Source organism: Entelurus aequoreus, linkage group LG26 (assembly GCF_033978785.1).
Source record: "Entelurus aequoreus isolate RoL-2023_Sb linkage group LG26, RoL_Eaeq_v1.1, whole genome shotgun sequence".
Lineage (NCBI taxonomy): Eukaryota > Metazoa > Chordata > Actinopteri > Syngnathiformes > Syngnathidae > Entelurus > Entelurus aequoreus.
Genome location: NC_084756.1, coordinates 6,514,897 through 6,533,453, shown reverse-complemented (window position 1 = coordinate 6,533,453; position 18,557 = coordinate 6,514,897). Strand labels below are relative to the sequence as shown.

Sequence of the window (18,557 nt, the reverse complement as noted above, 5' to 3'; positions counted from 1 at the left end):
CACACATTAGACTAGTCTGACCACTTGTACTATATCACACATTAGACTAGTCTGACCACTTGTACTATATCACACATTAGACTAGTCTGACCACTTCTACTATATCACACAATAGACTAGTCTGACCACTTCTACTATATCACACAATAGACTAGTCTGACCAATTCTACTATATCACACATTAGACTAGTCTGACCACTTCTACTATATCACACATTAGACTAGTCTGACCACTTCTACTATATCACACATTAGACTAATCTGACCACTTCTACTACATCACACATTAGACTAGTCTGACCACTTCTACTACATCACACATTACACTAGTCTGAGCACTTCTACTATATCACACATTAGACCACCTGACCACTTCTACTATATCACGCATTAGACTAGTCTGACCACTTCTACTGTATCACACAATAGACTAGTCTGACCACTTCTACTATATCACACATTAGACTAGTCCGACCACTTCTACGATATCCCACAATAGACTAGTCTGACCACTTCTACTATATCACACAATAGACTAGTCTGACCACTTATACTATATCACACATTCGACTAGTCTGACCACTTCTACTATATCACACATTAGACTAGTCTGACCACCTCTACTATATCACACATTAGACTAGTCTGACCACTTCTACTATATCACACAGTAGACTAGTCTGACCACTTCTACTATATCACACAGTAGACTAGTCTGACCACTTGTACTATATCACACATTAGACCAGTCTGACCACTTCTACTATATCACACATTAGACTAGTCTGACCACTTCTACTATATCACACAATAGACTAGTCAGACCACTTCTACTATATCACACAGTAGACTAGTCTGACCACTTCTACTATATCACACATTAGACTAGTCTGACCACCTCTACTATATCACACATTCGACTAGTCTGACCACTTCTACTATATCACACATTAGACTAGTCTGACCACTTCTACTATATCACACATTAGACTAGTCTGACCACTTCTACTACATCACACATTAGACCACCTGACCACTTCTACTATATAACACATTAGACTAGTCTGACCACTTCTACTATATCACACATTAGACTAATCTGACCACTTCTACTACATCACACATTAGACTAGTCTGACCACTTCTACTACATCACACATTACACTAGTCTGAGCACTTCTACTATATCACACATTAGACCACCTGACCACTTCTACTATATCACACATTAGACTAGTCTGACCACTTCTACTATATCACACATTAGACTAGTCTGACCACTTCTACTATATCACACTTTACACTACTCTGACCACTTCTACTATATCACACAGTAGACTAGTCCGACCACTTCTACTATATCACACATTAGACTAGTCTTGACACTTCTACTATATCACACATTAGACTAGTCTGACCACTTGTACTATATCACACATTAGACTAGTCTGACCACTTCTACTATATCACACAGTAGACTAGTCTGACCACTTCTACTATATCACACAGTAGACTAGTCTGACCACTTGTACTATATCACACATTAGACCAGTCTGACCACTTCTACTATATCACACATTAGACTAGTCTGACCACTTCTACTATATCACACAATAGACTAGTCAGACCACTTCTACTATATCACACAGTAGACTAGTCCGACCACTTCTACTATATCACACATTAGACTAGTCTGACCACCTCTACTATATCACACATTAGACTAGTCTGACCACTTCTACTATATCACACATTACACTAGTCTGACCACTTCTACTATATTACACATTAGACCACCTGACCACTTCTACTATATCACACATTAGACTAGTCCGACCACTTCTACTATATCACACATTAGAGTAGTCTGACCGCTTCTACTATATCACACAATAGACCAGTCAGAGGTCACGTCTTCTGGAACATTCCATGGAAATAGAAGTGATGAAGAGTTGTTCCATACATTTATGGTTATTTATTTATTTTCTATTTCACTTGGGACATCCTGCAGAGGGTGTGTAGATTGGGGACCTAACAATAATCACATCAATACACCAAAACATATTTTATATATATATATATAGTCTGACCACCTCTACTATATCACACATTAGACTAGTCTGACCACTCCTACTATATCACACATTAGACTAGTCCGACCACTTCTACTATATCGCACATTAGACTAGTCTGACCACTTCTACTATACCACACATTAGACTAGTCTGACTACTTCTACTATATCACACATTAGACTAGTCTGACCACTTCTACTATATCACACAATAGAGTAGTCTGACCACTTCTACTATATCACACAATAGACTAGTCTGACCAATTCTACTATATCACACATTAGACTAGTCTGACCACTTCTACTATATCACACATTAGACTAGTCTGACCACTTCTTCTATATCACACATTAGACTAGTCTGACCACTTCTACTACATCACACATTACACTAGTCTGAGCACTTCTACTATATCACACATTAGACCACCTGACCACTTCTACTATATCACACATTAGACTAGTCTGACCACTTCTACTATATCACACAATAGACTAGTCTGACCACTTCTACTATATCACACATTAGACTAGTCCGACCACTTCTACGATATCACACAATAGACTAGTCTAACCACTTCTACTATATCACACAATAGACTAGTCTGACCACTTCTACTATATCACACAGTAGACTACTCTGACCACTTCTACTATATCACACATTAGACTAGTCTGACAACCTCTACTATATCACACATTAGACTAGTCTGACCACTTCTACTATATCACACAGTAGACTTGTCTGACCACTTATACTATATCACACAGTAGACTACTCTGACCACTTCTACTATATCACACATTACACTAGTCTGACCACCTCTACTATATCACACATTAGACTAGTCTGACCACTTATACTATATCACACATTCGACTAGTCTGACCACTTCTACTATATCACACATTAGACTAGTCTGACCACCTCTACTATATCACACATTAGACTAGTCTGACCACTTCTACTATATCACACAGTAGACTAGTCTGACCACTTCTACTATATCACACAGTAGACTAGTCTGACCACTTGTACTATATCACACATTAGACCAGTCTGACCACTTCTACTATATCACACATTAGACTAGTCTGACCACTTCTACTATATCACACAATAGACTAGTCAGACCACTTCTACTATATCACACAGTAGACTAGTCTGACCACTTCTACTATATCACACATTAGACTAGTCTGACCACCTCTACTATATCACACATTCGACTAGTCTGACCACTTCTACTATATCACACATTAGACTAGTCTGACCACTTCTACTATATCACACATTAGACTAGTCTGACCACTTCTACTACATCACACATTAGACCACCTGACCACTTCTACTATATAACACATTAGACTAGTCTGACCACTTCTACTATATCACACATTAGACTAATCTGACCACTTCTACTACATCACACATTAGACTAGTCTGACCACTTCTACTACATCACACATTACACTAGTCTGAGCACTTCTACTATATCACACATTAGACCACCTGACCACTTCTACTATATCACACATTAGACTAGTCTGACCACTTCTACTATATCACACATTAGACTAGTCTGACCACTTCTACTATATCACACTTTACACTACTCTGACCACTTCTACTATATCACACAGTAGACTAGTCCGACCACTTCTACTATATCACACATTAGACTAGTCTTGACACTTCTACTATATCACACATTAGACTAGTCTGACCACTTGTACTATATCACACATTAGACTAGTCTGACCACTTCTACTATATCACACAGTAGACTAGTCTGACCACTTCTACTATATCACACAGTAGACTAGTCTGACCACTTGTACTATATCACACATTAGACCAGTCTGACCACTTCTACTATATCACACATTAGACTAGTCTGACCACTTCTACTATATCACACAATAGACTAGTCAGACCACTTCTACTATATCACACAGTAGACTAGTCCGACCACTTCTACTATATCACACATTAGACTAGTCTGACCACCTCTACTATATCACACATTAGACTAGTCTGACCACTTCTACTATATCACACATTACACTAGTCTGACCACTTCTACTATATTACACATTAGACCACCTGACCACTTCTACTATATCACACATTAGACTAGTCCGACCACTTCTACTATATCACACATTAGAGTAGTCTGACCGCTTCTACTATATCACACAATAGACCAGTCAGAGGTCACGTCTTCTGGAACATTCCATGGAAATAGAAGTGATGAAGAGTTGTTCCATACATTTATGGTTATTTATTTATTTTCTATTTCACTTGGGACATCCTGCAGAGGGTGTGTAGATTGGGGACCTAACAATAATCACATCAATACACCAAAACATATTTTATATATATATATATAGTCTGACCACCTCTACTATATCACACATTAGACTAGTCTGACCACTCCTACTATATCACACATTAGACTAGTCCGACCACTTCTACTATATCGCACATTAGACTAGTCTGACCACTTCTACTATACCACACATTAGACTAGTCTGACTACTTCTACTATATCACACATTAGACTAGTCTGACCACTTCTACTATATCACACAATAGAGTAGTCTGACCACTTCTACTATATCACACAATAGACTAGTCTGACCAATTCTACTATATCACACATTAGACTAGTCTGACCACTTCTACTATATCACACATTAGACTAGTCTGACCACTTCTTCTATATCACACATTAGACTAGTCTGACCACTTCTACTACATCACACATTACACTAGTCTGAGCACTTCTACTATATCACACATTAGACCACCTGACCACTTCTACTATATCACACATTAGACTAGTCTGACCACTTCTACTATATCACACAATAGACTAGTCTGACCACTTCTACTATATCACACATTAGACTAGTCCGACCACTTCTACGATATCACACAATAGACTAGTCTAACCACTTCTACTATATCACACAATAGACTAGTCTGACCACTTCTACTATATCACACAGTAGACTACTCTGACCACTTCTACTATATCACACATTAGACTAGTCTGACAACCTCTACTATATCACACATTAGACTAGTCTGACCACTTCTACTATATCACACAGTAGACTTGTCTGACCACTTATACTATATCACACAGTAGACTACTCTGACCACTTCTACTATATCACACATTACACTAGTCTGACCACCTCTACTATATCACACATTAGACTAGTCTGACCACTTATACTATATCACACATTCGACTAGTCTGACCACTTCTACTATATCACACATTAGACTAGTCTGACCACCTCTACTATATCACACATTAGACTAGTCTGACCACTTCTACTATATCACACAGTAGACTAGTCTGACCACTTCTACTATATCACACAGTAGACTAGTCTGACCACTTGTACTATATCACACATTAGACCAGTCTGACCACTTCTACTATATCACACATTAGACTAGTCTGACCACTTCTACTATATCACACAATAGACTAGTCAGACCACTTCTACTATATCACACAGTAGACTAGTCTGACCACTTCTACTATATCACACATTAGACTAGTCTGACCACCTCTACTATATCACACATTCGACTAGTCTGACCACTTCTACTATATCACACATTAGACTAGTCTGACCACTTCTACTATATCACACATTAGACTAGTCTGACCACTTCTACTACATCACACATTAGACCACCTGACCACTTCTACTATATAACACATTAGACTAGTCTGACCACTTCTACTATATCACACATTAGACTAATCTGACCACTTCTACTACATCACACATTAGACTAGTCTGACCACTTCTACTACATCACACATTACACTAGTCTGAGCACTTCTACTATATCACACATTAGACCACCTGACCACTTCTACTATATCACACATTAGACTAGTCTGACCACTTCTACTATATCACACATTAGACTAGTCTGACCACTTCTACTATATCACACTTTACACTACTCTGACCACTTCTACTATATCACACAGTAGACTAGTCCGACCACTTCTACTATATCACACATTAGACTAGTCTTGACACTTCTACTATATCACACATTAGACTAGTCTGACCACTTGTACTATATCACACATTAGACTAGTCTGACCACTTCTACTATATCACACAGTAGACTAGTCTGACCACTTCTACTATATCACACAGTAGACTAGTCTGACCACTTGTACTATATCACACATTAGACCAGTCTGACCACTTCTACTATATCACACATTAGACTAGTCTGACCACTTCTACTATATCACACAATAGACTAGTCAGACCACTTCTACTATATCACACAGTAGACTAGTCCGACCACTTCTACTATATCACACATTAGACTAGTCTGACCACCTCTACTATATCACACATTAGACTAGTCTGACCACTTCTACTATATCACACATTACACTAGTCTGACCACTTCTACTATATTACACATTAGACCACCTGACCACTTCTACTATATCACACATTAGACTAGTCCGACCACTTCTACTATATCACACATTAGAGTAGTCTGACCGCTTCTACTATATCACACAATAGACCAGTCAGAGGTCACGTCTTCTGGAACATTCCATGGAAATAGAAGTGATGAAGAGTTGTTCCATACATTTATGGTTATTTATTTATTTTCTATTTCACTTGGGACATCCTGCAGAGGGTGTGTAGATTGGGGACCTAACAATAATCACATCAATACACCAAAACATATTTTATATATATATATATAGTCTGACCACCTCTACTATATCACACATTAGACTAGTCTGACCACTCCTACTATATCACACATTAGACTAGTCCGACCACTTCTACTATATCGCACATTAGACTAGTCTGACCACTTCTACTATACCACACATTAGACTAGTCTGACTACTTCTACTATATCACACATTAGACTAGTCTGACCACTTCTACTATATCACACAATAGAGTAGTCTGACCACTTCTACTATATCACACAATAGACTAGTCTGACCAATTCTACTATATCACACATTAGACTAGTCTGACCACTTCTACTATATCACACATTAGACTAGTCTGACCACTTCTTCTATATCACACATTAGACTAGTCTGACCACTTCTACTACATCACACATTACACTAGTCTGAGCACTTCTACTATATCACACATTAGACCACCTGACCACTTCTACTATATCACACATTAGACTAGTCTGACCACTTCTACTATATCACACAATAGACTAGTCTGACCACTTCTACTATATCACACATTAGACTAGTCCGACCACTTCTACGATATCACACAATAGACTAGTCTAACCACTTCTACTATATCACACAATAGACTAGTCTGACCACTTCTACTATATCACACAGTAGACTACTCTGACCACTTCTACTATATCACACATTAGACTAGTCTGACAACCTCTACTATATCACACATTAGACTAGTCTGACCACTTCTACTATATCACACAGTAGACTTGTCTGACCACTTATACTATATCACACAGTAGACTACTCTGACCACTTCTACTATATCACACATTACACTAGTCTGACCACCTCTACTATATCACACATTAGACTAGTCTGACCACTTCTACTATATCACACAGTAGACTAGTCTGACCACTTCTACTATATCACACATTAGACTAGTCTGACCACTTCTACTATATCACACATTCGACTAGTCTGACCACTTCTACTATATCACACATTGGACTAGTCTGACCACTTCTACTATATCACACATTAGACCACCTGACCACTTCTACTATATCACACATTAGACTAGTCTGACCACTTCTACTGTATCACACATTAGACTAGTCTGACCACTTCTACTATATCACACAGTAGACTAGTCTGACCACTTCCACTATATCACACATTAGACTAGTCTGACCACTTCTACTATATCACACATTAGACTAGTCTCACCACTTGTACTATATCACACATTAGACTAGTCTGACCACTTGTACTATATCACACATTAGACTAGTCTGACCACTTCTACTATATCACACAATAGACTAGTCTGACCACTTCTACTATATCACACAATAGACTAGTCCGACCAATTCTACTATATCACACATTAGACTAGTCTGACCACTTCTACTATATCACACATTAGACTAGTCTGACCACTTCTACTATATAACACATTAGACTAGTGTGACCACTTCTACTATATCACACATTAGACCACCTGACCACTTCTACTATATCACATATTAGACTAGTCTGACCACTTCTACTATATCACACATTAGACTAGTCTGACCACTTCTACTATATCACACATTCGACTAGTCCGACCACTTCTACTATACCACACATTCGACTAGTCCGACCACTTCTACTGTATCACACATTAGACTAGTCTGATCACTTCTACTATATCACACATTAGACTAGTCTGACCACTTCTACTATATCACACAGTAGACTAGTCTGACCACTTCTACTATATCACACATTAGACTAGTCTGACCACTTCTACTATATCACACATTAGACTAGTCTGACCACTTCTACTATATCACACATTAGACCACCTGACCACTTCTATTATATCACACATTAGACTAGTCTGACCACTTCTACTGTATCACACATTAGACTAGTCTGACCACTTCTACTATATCACACAGTAGACTAGTCTGACCACTTCCACTATATCACACATTAGACTAGTCTGACCACTTGTACTATATCACACATTAGACTAGTCTGACCACTTGTACTATATCACACATTAGACTAGTCTGACCACTTCTACTATATCACACAATAGACTAGTCTGACCACTTCTACTATATCACACAATAGACTAGTCTGACCAATTCTACTATATCACACATTAGACTAGTCTGACCACTTCTACTATATCACACATTAGACTAGTCAGACCACTTCTACTATATCACACATTAGACTAATCTGACCACTTCTACTACATCACACATTAGACTAGTCTGACCACTTCTACTACATCACACATTACACTAGTCTGAGCACTTCTACTATATCACACATTAGACCACCTGACCACTTCTACTATATCACGCATTAGACTAGTCTGACCACTTCTACTGTATCACACAATAGACTAGTCTGACCACTTCTACTATATCACACATTAGACTAGTCCGACCACTTCTACGATATCCCACAATAGACTAGTCTGACCACTTCTACTATATCACACAATAGACTAGTCTGACCACTTATACTATATCACACATTCGACTAGTCTGACCACTTCTACTATATCACACATTAGACTAGTCTGACCACCTCTACTATATCACACATTAGACTAGTCTGACCACTTCTACTATATCACACAGTAGACTAGTCTGACCACTTCTACTATATCACACAGTAGACTAGTCTGACCACTTGTACTATATCACACATTAGACCAGTCTGACCACTTCTACTATATCACACATTAGACTAGTCTGACCACTTCTACTATATCACACAATAGACTAGTCAGACCACTTCTACTATATCACACAGTAGACTAGTCTGACCACTTCTACTATATCACACATTAGACTAGTCTGACCACCTCTACTATATCACACATTCGACTAGTCTGACCACTTCTACTATATCACACATTAGACTAGTCCGACCACTTCTACTATATCACACATTAGACCACCTGACCACTTCTACTATATAACACATTAGACTAGTCCGACCACTTCTACTATATCACACATTAGACTAATCTGACCACTTCTACTACATCACACATTAGACTAGTCTGACCACTTCTACTACATCACACATTACACTAGTCTGAGCACTTCTACTATATCACACATTAGACCACCTGACCACTTCTACTATATCACACATTAGACTAGTCTGACCACTTCTACTATATCACACAATAGACTAGTCTGATCACTTCTACTATATCACACATTAGACTAGTCCGACCACTTCTACGATATCCCACAATAGACTAGTCTGACCACTTCTACTATATCACACAATAGACTAGTCTGACCACTTATACTATATCACACAGTAGACTACTCTGACCACTTCTACTATATCACACATTAGACTAGTCTGACCACCTCTACTATATCACACATTAGACTAGTCTGACCACTTCTACTATATCACACAGTAGACTAGTCTGACCACTTCTACTATATCACACAGTAGACTAGTCTGACCACTTGTACTATATCACACATTAGACCAGTCTGACCACTTCTACTATATCACACATTAGACTAGTCTGACCACTTCTACTATATCACACAATAGACTAGTCAGACCACTTCTACTATATCACACAGTAGACTAGTCTGACCACTTCTACTACATCACACATTAGACTAGTCTGACCACCTCTACTATATCACACATTAGACTAGTCTGACCACTTCTACTATATCACACATTACACTAGTCTGACCACTTCTACTATATTACACATTAGACCACCTGACCACTTCTACTATATCACACATTAGACTAGTCCGACCACTTCTACTATATCACACATTAGACTAGTCTGACCGCTTCTACTATATCACACAATAGACCAGTCAGAGGTCACGTCTTCTGGAACATTCCATGGAAATAGAAGTGATGAAGAGTTGTTCCATACATTTATGGTTATTTATTTATTTTCTATTTCACTTGGGACATCCTGCAGAGGGTGTGTAGATTGGGGACCTAACAATAATCAAATCAATACACCAAAACATATTTTATATATATATATTTATATATATATAGTCTGACCACCTCTACTATATCACACATTAGACTAGTCTGACTACTCCTACTATATCACACATTAGACTAGTCCGACCACTTCTACTGTATCGCACATTAGACTAGTCTGACCACTTCTACTATACCACACATTAGACTAGTCTGACTACTTCTACTATATCACACATTAGACTAGTCTGACCACTTCTACTATATCACACAATAGAGTAGTCTGACCACTTCTACTATATCACACAATAGACTAGTCTGACCAATTCTACTATATCACACATTAGACTAGTCTGACCACTTCTACTATATCACACATTAGACTAGTCTGACCACTTCTACTATATCACACATTAGACTAGTCTGACCACTTCTACTACATCACACATTACACTAGTCTGAGCACTTCTACTATATCACACATTAGACCACCTGACCACTTCTACTATATCACACATTAGACTAGTCTGACCACTTCTACTATATCACACAATAGACTAGTCTGACCACTTCTACTATATCACACATTAGACTAGTCCGACCACTTCTACGATATCACACAATAGACTAGTCTGACCACTTCTACTATATCACACAATAGACTAGTCTGACCACTTCTACTATATCACACAGTAGACTACTCTGACCACTTCTACTATACCACACATTAGACTAGTCTGACCACCTCTACTATATCACACATTAGACTAGTCTGACCACTTCTACTATATCACACAGTAGACTTGTCTGACCACTTATATTATATCACACAGTAGACTACTCTGACCACTTCTACTATATGACACATTAGACTAGTCTGACCACTTCTACTATATCACACAGTAGACTAGTCCGACCACTTCTACTATATCACACATTAGACTAGTCTTGACACCTCTACTATATCACACATTAGACTAGTCTGACCACTTGTACTATATCACACATTAGACTAGTCTGACCACTTCTACTATATCACACAGTAGACTAGTCAGACCACTTCTACTATATCACACAGTAGACTAGTCTGACCACTTGTACTATATCACACATTAGACCAGTCTGACCACTTCTACTATATCACACATTAGACTAGTCTGACCACTTCTACTATATCACACAATAGACTAGTCAGACCACTTCTACTATATCACACAGTAGACTAGTCCGACCACTTCTACTATATCACACATTAGACTAGTCTGACCACCTCTACTATATCACACATTAGACTAGTCTGACCACTTCTACTATATCACACATTACACTAGTCTGACCACTTCTACTATATTACACATTAGACCACCTGACCACTTCTACTATATCACACATTAGACTAGTCCGACCACTTCTACTATATCACACATTAGAGTAGTCTGACCGCTTCTACTATATCACACAATAGACCAGTCAGAGGTCACGTCTTCTGGAACATTCCATGGAAATAGAAGTGATGAAGAGTTGTTCCATACATTTATGGTTATTTATTTATTTTCTATTTCACTTGGGACATCCTGCAGAGGGTGTGTAGATTGGGGACCTAACAATAATCACATCAATACACCAAAACATATTTTATATATATATATATAGTCTGACCACCTCTACTATATCACACATTAGACTAGTCTGACCACTCCTACTATATCACACATTAGACTAGTCCGACCACTTCTACTATATCGCACATTAGACTAGTCTGACCACTTCTACTATACCACACATTAGACTAGTCTGACTACTTCTACTATATCAGACATTAGACTAGTCTGACCACTTCTACTATATCACACAATAGAGTAGTCTGACCACTTCTACTATATCACACAATAGACTAGTCTGACCAATTCTACTATATCACACATTAGACTAGTCTGACCACTTCTACTATATCACACATTAGACTAGTCTGACCACTTCTTCTATATCACACATTAGACTAGTCTGACCACTTCTGCTACATCACACATTACACTAGTCTGAGCACTTCTACTATATCACACATTAGACCACCTGACCACTTCTACTATATCACACATTAGACTAGTCTGACCACTTCTACTATATCACACAATAGACTAGTCTGACCACTTCTACTATATCACACATTAGACTAGTCCGACCACTTCTACGATATCACACAATAGACTAGTCTAACCACTTCTACTATATCACACAATAGACTAGTCTGACCACTTCTACTATATCACACAGTAGACTACTCTGACCACTTCTACTATATCACACATTAGACTAGTCTGACAACCTCTACTATATCACACATTAGACTAGTCTGACCACTTCTACTATATCACACAGTAGACTTGTCTGACCACTTATACTATATCACACAGTAGACTACTCTGACCACTTCTACTATATCACACATTACACTAGTCTGACCACCTCTACTATATCACACATTAGACTAGTCTGACCACTTCTACTATATCACACAGTAGACTAGTCTGACCACTTCTACTATATCACACATTAGACTAGTCTGACCACTTCTACTATATCACACATTCGACTAGTCTGACCACTTCTACTATATCACACATTGGACTAGTCTGACCACTTCTACTATATCACACATTAGACCACCTGACCACTTCTACTATATCACACATTAGACTAGTCTGACCACTTCTACTGTATCACACATTAGACTAGTCTGACCACTTCTACTATATCACACAGTAGACTAGTCTGACCACTTCCACTATATCACACATTAGACTAGTCTGACCACTTCTACTATATCACACATTAGACTAGTCTCACCACTTGTACTATATCACACATTAGACTAGTCTGACCACTTGTACTATATCACACATTAGACTAGTCTGACCACTTCTACTATATCACACAATAGACTAGTCTGACCACTTCTACTATATCACACAATAGACTAGTCCGACCAATTCTACTATATCACACATTAGACTAGTCTGACCACTTCTACTATATCACACATTAGACTAGTCTGACCACTTCTACTATATCACACATTAGACTAGTCTGACCACTTCTACTATATAACACATTAGACTAGTGTGACCACTTCTACTATATCACACATTAGACCACCTGACCACTTCTACTATATCACATATTAGACTAGTCTGACCACTTCTACTATATCACACATTAGACTAGTCTGACCACTTCTACTATATCACACATTCGACTAGTCCGACCACTTCTACTATACCACACATTCGACTAGTCCGACCACTTCTACTGTATCACACATTAGACTAGTCTGATCACTTCTACTATATCACACATTAGACTAGTCTGACCACTTCTACTATATCACACAGTAGACTAGTCTGACCACTTCTACTATATCACACATTAGACTAGTCTGACCACTTCTACTATATCACACATTAGACTAGTCTGACCACTTCTACTATATCACACATTAGACCACCTGACCACTTCTATTATATCACACATTAGACTAGTCCGACCACTTCTACTGTATCACACATTAGACTAGTCTGACCACTTCTACTATATCACACAGTAGACTAGTCTGACCACTTCCACTATATCACACATTAGACTAGTCTGACCACTTGTACTATATCACACATTAGACTAGTCTGACCACTTGTACTATATCACACATTAGACTAGTCTGACCACTTCTACTATATCACACAATAGACTAGTCTGACCACTTCTACTATATCACACAATAGACTAGTCTGACCAATTCTACTATATCACACATTAGACTAGTCTGACCACTTCTACTATATCACACATTAGACTAGTCAGACCACTTCTACTATATCACACATTAGACTAATCTGACCACTTCTACTACATCACACATTAGACTAGTCTGACCACTTCTACTACATCACACATTACACTAGTCTGAGCACTTCTACTATATCACACATTAGACCACCTGACCACTTCTACTATATCACGCATTAGACTAGTCTGACCACTTCTACTGTATCACACAATAGACTAGTCTGACCACTTCTACTATATCACACATTAGACTAGTCCGACCACTTCTACGATATCCCACAATAGACTAGTCTGACCACTTCTACTATATCACACAATAGACTAGTCTGACCACTTATACTATATCACACATTCGACTAGTCTGACCACTTCTACTATATCACACATTAGACTAGTCTGACCACCTCTACTATATCACACATTAGACTAGTCTGACCACTTCTACTATATCACACAGTAGACTAGTCTGACCACTTCTACTATATCACACAGTAGACTAGTCTGACCACTTGTACTATATCACACATTAGACCAGTCTGACCACTTCTACTATATCACACATTAGACTAGTCTGACCACTTCTACTATATCACACAATAGACTAGTCAGACCACTTCTACTATATCACACAGTAGACTAGTCTGACCACTTCTACTATATCACACATTAGACTAGTCTGACCACCTCTACTATATCACACATTCGACTAGTCTGACCACTTCTACTATATCACACATTAGACTAGTCCGACCACTTCTACTATATCACACATTAGACCACCTGACCACTTCTACTATATAACACATTAGACTAGTCCGACCACTTCTACTATATCACACATTAGACTAATCTGACCACTTCTACTACATCACACATTAGACTAGTCTGACCACTTCTACTACATCACACATTACACTAGTCTGAGCACTTCTACTATATCACACATTAGACCACCTGACCACTTCTACTATATCACACATTAGACTAGTCTGACCACTTCTACTATATCACACAATAGACTAGTCTGATCACTTCTACTATATCACACATTAGACTAGTCCGACCACTTCTACGATATCCCACAATAGACTAGTCTGACCACTTCTACTATATCACACAATAGACTAGTCTGACCACTTATACTATATCACACAGTAGACTACTCTGACCACTTCTACTATATCACACATTAGACTAGTCTGACCACCACTACTATATCACACATTAGACTAGTCTGACCACTTCTACTATATCACACAGTAGACTAGTCTGACCACTTCTACTATATCACACAGTAGACTAGTCCGACCACTTGTACTATATCACACATTAGACCAGTCTGACCACTTCTACTATATCACACATTAGACTAGTCTGACCACTTCTACTATATCACACAATAGACTAGTCAGACCACTTCTACTATATCACACAGTAGACTAGTCTGACCACTTCTACTATATCACACATTAGACTAGTCTGACCACCTCTACTATATCACACATTAGACTAGTCTGACCACTTCTACTATATCACACATTACACTAGTCTGACCACTTCTACTATATTACACATTAGACCACCTGACCACTTCTACTATATCACACATTAGACTAGTCCGACCACTTCTACTATATCACACATTAGACTAGTCTGACCGCTTCTACTATATCACACAATAGACCAGTCAGAGGTCACGTCTTCTGGAACATTCCATGGAAATAGAAGTGATGAAGAGTTGTTCCATACATTTATGGTTATTTATTTATTTTCTATTTCACTTGGGACATCCTGCAGAGGGTGTGTAGATTGGGGACCTAACAATAATCAAATCAATACACCAAAACATATTTTATATATATATATATATATATATATATATAGTCTGACCACCTCTACTATATCACACATTAGACTAGTCTGACTACTCCTACTATATCACACATTAGACTAGTCCGACCACTTCTACTATATCGCACATTAGACTAGTCTGACCACTTCTACTATACCACACATTAGACTAGTCTGACTACTTCTACTATATCACACATTAGACTAGTCTGACCACTTCTACTATATCACACAATAGAGTAGTCTGACCACTTCTACTATATCACACAATAGACTAGTCTGACCAATTCTACTATATCACACATTAGACTAGTCTGACCACTTCTACTATATCACACATTAGACTAGTCTGACCACTTCTACTATATCACACATTAGACTAGTCTGACCACTTCTACTACATCACACATTACACTAGTCTGAGCACTTCTACTATATCACACATTAGACCACCTGACCACTTCTACTATATCACACATTAGACTAGTCTGACCACTTCTACTATATCACACAATAGACTAGTCTGACCACTTCTACTATATCACACATTAGACTAGTCCGACCACTTCTACGATATCACACAATAGACTAGTCTGACCACTTCTACTATATCACACAATAGACTAGTCTGACCACTTCTACTATATCACACAGTAGACTACTCTGACCACTTCTACTATACCACACATTAGACTAGTCTGACCACCTCTACTATATCACACATTAGACTAGTCTGACCACTTCTACTATATCACACAGTAGACTTGTCTGACCACTTATATTATATCACACAGTAGACTACTCTGACCACTTCTACTATATCACACATTAGACTAGTCTGACCACCTCTACTATATCACACATTAGACTAGTCTGACCACTTCTACTATATCACACAGTAGACTAGTCTGACCACTTCTACTATATCACACATTAGACTAGTCTGACCACTTCTACTATATCACACATTCGACTAGTCTGACCACTTCTACTATATCACACATTCGACTAGTCTGACCACTTCTACTATATCACACATTAGACCACCTGACCACTTCTACTATATCACACATTAGACTAGTCTGACCACTTCTACTGTATCACACATTAGACTAGTCTGACCACTTCTACTATATCACACAGTAGACTAGTCTGACCACTTCCACTATATCACACATTAGACTAGTCTGACCACTTCTACTATATCACACATTAGACTAGTCTGACCACTTGTACTATATCACACATTAGACTAGTCTGACCACTTGTACTATATCACACATTAGACTAGTCTGACCACTTCTACTATATCACACAATAGACTAGTCTGACCACTTCTACTATATCACACAATAGACTAGTCCGACCAATTCTACTATATCACACATTAGACTAGTCTGACCACTTCTACTATATCACACATTAGACTAGTCTGACCACTTCTACTATATCACACATTAGACTAGTCTGACCACTTCTACTATATCACACATTAGACTAGTGTGACCACTTCTACATTTATCACACATTAGACCACCTGACCACTTCTACTATATCACATATTAGACTAGTCTGACCACTTCTACTATATCACACATTAGACTAGTCTGACCACTTCTACTATATCACACATTCGACTAGTCCGACCACTTCTACTATATCACACATTCGACTAGTCCGACCACTTCTACTGTATCACACATTAGACTAGTCTGATCACTTCTACTATATCACACATTAGACTAGTCTGACCACTTCTACTATATCACACAGTAGACTAGTCTGACCACTTCTACTATATCACACATTAGACTAGTCTGACCACTTCTACTATATCACACATTAGACTAGTCTGACCACTTCTACTATATCACACATTCGACTAGTCCGACCACTTCTACTATATCACACATTCGACTAGTCCGACCACTTCTACTGTATCACACATTAGACTAGTCTGATCACTTCTACTATATCACACATTAGACTAGTCTGACCACTTCTACTATATCACACAGTAGACTAGTCTGACCACTTCTACTATATCA

At 38.2% G+C, this 18,557-nt stretch overlaps 1 protein-coding gene across 1 annotated transcript in view; it reads left to right on the top strand.

The window, feature by feature from the left end:
• The window catches only part of LOC133643193 (tetraspanin-2-like), a 46,396-nt gene that overhangs the window by 11,776 nt on the left and 16,063 nt on the right, over positions 1–18,557 (top strand). The window lies entirely within an intron of this gene.